General features: G+C 39.4%; 1 non-coding gene across 1 annotated transcript; it reads left to right on the forward strand.

Moving 5' to 3' along the window:
- Positions 1-5,216: 5,216 nt before the first annotated feature.
- LOC148690549 (small nucleolar RNA R71) lies at positions 5,217-5,327 on the forward strand. Its single transcript, XR_015957397.1, has one exon. It is a non-coding gene; the product is annotated as a small nucleolar RNA R71 (small nucleolar RNA).
- The last annotated feature ends 245 nt before the right edge of the window (positions 5,328-5,572 follow it).

Consider the following 5,572-nt stretch of genomic DNA (forward strand, 5'->3'; position numbering starts at 1 on the left):
TCTTGCTACCTTAGCCAAATGAACCTATAAACGCACGAAAATAGCTTAAAATACTAAAATAACTATGAACTAACAACATAAATGTAAGAAAACAAGCTAACTAAGTCGCCTAAAAATGCTCCTATTAAATTCCCCCACACTTAGCTTTTGGAACCCAAGGCACAGAGGGTGACATCCTCCACAATCTGCCCTTCAACACTTTCATAATATGGCTTCAAACGATGCCCATTCACCTTGAATTCTTGGCCATTCCTCAAGCTTTGGATTTGTACTACACCATATGGAAAAACATTAGTAATAACGAAGGGGTCAATCCACTTAGAATGTAACTTACCAGGAAACAAATGAAGGTGAGAATTAAAAAGTAAAACTTTTTGCCCTATGGAGAATGTTTTGCTACGAATCATCTTGTCATGGAAAGCCTTGGTCATTTCCTTGTAAATGCAAGCATTCTCATACGCTTTAAGCCTAATCTCTTCAAGTTCATTCAATTGAAGCTTCCTATGAATTCCAGCCGCATCTATGTCCATGTTGAATGTTTTGATGGCCCAATGTGCCTTGTGTTCTAGCTCCACAGGGAGATGGCATGGTTTGCCATAGACTAGCCGAAATGGTGACATCCCTATGGGTGTTTTGTAGGTCGTATGATAGGCCCACAATGCATCCTCCAAACGCAAGCTCCAATCTTTTCTTGTTGGCCCAACGGTCTTCTCCAAGATTTGCTTGATTTATCTATTAGACACCTTGGCTTGGCCATTGGTTTGAGGATGATAAGGTGTTGAAACCTTATGTGTGACTTGATATTTCTTGAGCAACGCCTCGATGGTGCGATTACAAAAATGAGATCCTCCATCACTAATAAGCACTCTTGGCATCCCAAATCTAGGAGAAATGTTAGTTTTGATAAAATCTGCAACCACTCTAGAATCCTTAGTACGGGTGGCCTTTGCTTCCACTTATTTTGAGACATAATCAACCGCAAGCAAAATATAAGTGAAACCATATGAAGAAGGAAATGGACCCATGAAATCAATGCCCCAAACATCAAAAATTTCGACATTAAAGATGGGTGTTTGCGGCATTTGGTCCCTTGCACCTATATTTCCTATTCGTTGACAACGATCACAAGTTAAACAAAAAGTTCTAGCATCTTTAAAGATTGTAGGCCAATAAAAACCACATTCTAACACCTTAAGGGCAGTGCATTGTGTGCCAAAATGTCCTCCACATGCATAAGTGTGACAAAAGGTTAGAATTGAATTAAACTCACAATCATGCACACATCTACGAAGAATCTGATCCGCACAATATTTCCACAAATATGGGTCATCCCATACATAAAACTGTGCCTCTTTCTTGAGTTTATCACGTTGGTGCTTGGGTATAGTGTTTGGAACACATTTTGACACCAAAAAGTTCACTAAATCGGCATACCAAGGTTCACTTACCTTAATGGACAGCAATTGCTCATCGGGGAATGTCTCTTGGATGGGTAAGGACTTCTCATTGCACACCAGATGACTCAAATGGTCAGCCACCACGTTTTCACTCCCTTTCTTGTCTTGAATTTCAATGTCAAACTCTTGGAGGAGAAGCATCCATCAAATTAGCCTTGGTTTGGCCTTGTTTTTGGTGAATAAGTACTTCAAAGCTGCATGGTTAGAGTATACAATCACTTTAGTGCCAAGTAAATATGAACGAAACTTATCTAAAGCAAACACAACGGCAAGAAGTTCTTTTTCAGTGGTAGAGTAGTTTAATTGAGCATCATTCAAGGTCCGGGATGCATAATAGATGACATGTGGTTGCTTGTTCTTCCTTGGCCTAAAACAGCCCTTATTATATAATCGGATGCATCACACATTAGCTCAAAAGGCAAACTCCAATCTGGTGGGATTATGATTGGTGCCGTGGTAAGCATCTCCTTGAGGTGCTTGAATGCCTTCTCACACTCCTCGTTGAATTCAAAGGTCACTTCCTTTTGTAGGAGACGGCATAGGGGTTGTGCAATCTTGGAAAAATCCTTGATAAATCGCCTATAGAATCCTGCATGCCCAAGAAAAGAATGAACCTCTCTCACCGAAGTAGGAGAGGGTAAGTAATGTACAAGATCTATTTTTGACTTATCAACTTCAATTCCTTTTTCAGAGATGATATGACCCAAAACTATGCCTTGTTTTACCATAAAATGACATTTTCCCCAATTTAAAACAAGGTTAGTTTCCTTGCATCTTTTCAAGATTAAAGTGAGATTATGCAAACAATCATCAAATGAGTCCCCAAACACACTAAAATTGTCCATAAACACCTCAATAATTTTCTCAACATAATCCGAAAATATACTTGCCCTGCATCTTTGGAAAGTGGCCGGTGCATTACATAAACCAAATGGCATACAACGATAAGCAAAAGTACCAAATGGACAAGTAAAAGTGGTCTTTTCTTGACCATCCGGAGCTATGACAATTTGATTATAACCCGAATAACCATCAAGAAAACAATAAAAAGAATGACCGGCTAACCTTTCAAGCATTTGATCAATGAATGGCAAAGGGAAGTGATCTTTCCTTTTTACGGCATTTAGCTTCCTATAATCAATGCAAACTCTCCAACCGGTTTGGATGCGTGTGGGCACAAGCTCGTTCTCTTCATTCTTCACCACCGTGACTCCGGACTTCTTTGGAACTACTTGGACCGGTGAAACCCAACAACTATCCGAATATGCTTCAAAACACTTAAACAAACTCAAAAGACTCTTAACTAAACTTATATGACTCAAAACAAACTTAAAAGACTCAAAACAATCAAAAAGACTCAAACTAGACTCTAAGACTCAATTTGGACGAAAATAGAATTGGTTTTGACTCAAAAGACTTGAAAACACTCAATAGGACAGATTTGAAACAAGTAAGTAAAGAGGATTGGGTTTTGGACGAAATTAATGTAAAAACAAATAACTAAAAGACTTAAATGCAATTTGGACGAATTTGAGAAAAACAATGGATGATTAGATAGCTAGAGGATACTTTTCCACACATGATACATTCAAACACAAAGTGATTTCCAGTTGCTTTTTCGATAAACCATGAACCTCAACAGCCCAGATTAACCGTGACATCACTAATTAACCCTCAGATTTTCCTTTAGTTATTGGATTGGATGACATCATACGACAACCCAAAGCATTCTTCAAAAGTTCCCTACATGACATCATAATAGAGATAAAATCAAAGATCATTACGTTCAATTAAAATCATAAGTATTGACAAAGCACTTGTAACTATGACAAAGCACTTGTAAGTATTGACAAAGCATTTGGGGTGAGGTCAGAAGTTATGATAACTGGAAGAGTTTCAAATTCAGCTAGATATGCATACTTTAGATGTGGTGGAAGTGGTTTAAGTTCAAGTTTTGGTGCCTTAACAGTGGAAGGGGTTAAATGTGACCTCGATGGTTCTAAAGGCTCTAAAAGAGGTAAAATATTCAAAGGATACGGTGCCAATGCTTCCAAGGCAGCTACCTCTTCCATGAGTGCATCTTCTTCATCAAACTCATCTTGAGATTGACTCAAAACAGTTTGTAATGGTTCATTAGATTGTGCCTGCAAGAACTTAGAGAAAACAAGCGAATCAAGCACATCAATGGCATAACAATCAAGAGATGAAAAAGGATGTGAAAGAGACTCAAACACTTTGAATTGAACGGTCTCTCCTAGCACTGTCATAGTGAGGAGTCCATTATGCACATCAATGATGGTCTTGGCCGTGGCCATAAACGGTCTCCCAAGCAAAATAGGCAATTCTCGGTCATGTATAGGAGCTTCTTCCATGTCCAACACTACAAAATCCGCAGGCAAGATTAGTTTATCAATTTGAACTAGAATATCCTCTACTATACCTCTTGGATATTTCACGGATCTGTCCGCAAGTTGTAATGAGATGGTGGTGGCTTTCAATTCCCCCAAACCTAGTTGAAGGTATACGGAATAAGGCATTAAGTTGATGCTAGCACCTAAGTCAAGCATCGCCTTCTCTACCTTCTTGTCTCCTATGGTGATGTTGATAGGAAAACTTCCTGGATCCTTGAGCTTTGGTGGAAGTTTTCTTTGCAACACGGCACTTACATTCTCGGACACCACTACCTTCTCATGTGGTCCATACTTCCTTTTGTAGTTGTTTAACTCTTTGAAGAACTTCCCATAAGCTGGCATGTTCCTAATGACATCAAGCAAAGGTAAGTTAACATTCACCTTACTTAGAATATCAAAAATCTCCTTAAATGACTTATCCTGCTTGCTCTTGGCAAGTCTTCCAGGGAATGGTATTGGTGGAGTGTAAGGTTTCTCGGCCTTGTGAAGATTTGGTGCTTCAAATGAGGGAGTAGCATGGCTTGGTTCCTCATTTGGTTTCTCATTTTCTCCTTGAGTAACCCCTGCATTCACATGATCAGATTCATTAGTAACTTCATTGCCAACTCTATTATTGATAACCTTACCACTTTTAAGTGTAGTGATTGCTTTGGCTTGCTCTTGGTTCCTTTGGAGTATCACAGGTTGGCTTAGAAACTTTCCAACCTCTCTTTGGCTCAAGGCATCTGCAATCTGCCCCAATTGTGTCTCCATTTTGGTTAGAGGCGCCGAATGTTGTTGGAGAGTGCTATTGGTGGTTTGTTGGAATTGCAAGGTATTTTGGGCTAACAATTTAACCGTATCCTCAAGAGTAGGTTTTGGTTGGAAGTTTTGGAATTGATTGTTGTTCTTCCACGAAAGATTGGGATGATCTCTCCAACTTGGGTTATATGTATTGGAATACACATCATTCCTTGGCCTTTGATTGTAAGAATTCATGAGGTTCACTTGCTCTTGGACATAATTGGGGTAAGCCTCCCTAGATGGACATTGATGAGTAAGGTGGCTTGGTATGTTGCAAATGGCACACACTTCACTTGCTTTTGGCACCATGTTGAGCACGGATTCAAGCTTCTTTTCTAGGTTAGCTACCTGCAAAGAAAGATCATGATTAGAGCTTGTTTCATATACCCCAACTCTCTTACCCCTTACATCTTTGTGTTGAGCATTAGATCCCAACATCTCATAAATGTTATATGACTCTTGAGCATTCTTTTTCTTCAAAGCTCCACCTGCTGCATTATCAACAGTTGATTGACATGTTTGGGTTAGTCCATCGTAGAAAATTTGCATTTGTAAGTGAAGAGGTAACCCATGGTGTGGACATTGCAACAAAAGGCCTTTAAAGCGCTCCCAACACTCATTGAAAGGTTCTCCATCATCTTGTTTGAAGTTGAAGATTTGTCCCCTTAATGTGGCTGTCTTTTGAGTGGAAAAGAACGTTTCCAAAAACTTCTTAGCCACGGCATCCCATATGGTGAGTGAACCAGGTACTAGAGTCATTAACCAACCCTTGGCCCTATCTTTCAAGGTGTAAGGGAACACTCTCATCCTCAGATTTGCTTCACTTACTCCCTGTAAAGGTAAACCACTCACAACATTGTAAAATTCTTTAATATGAGCTAAAGGATCTTCATTAGGTAAGCCATAAAAAGAAGGAAACAT

The sequence above is a fragment of the Pyrus communis genome, chromosome 15 (assembly GCF_041283825.1).
Source record: "Pyrus communis isolate YQ-2024b chromosome 15, ASM4128382v1, whole genome shotgun sequence".
Classification (NCBI taxonomy): Eukaryota; Viridiplantae; Streptophyta; class Magnoliopsida; order Rosales; family Rosaceae; genus Pyrus; species Pyrus communis.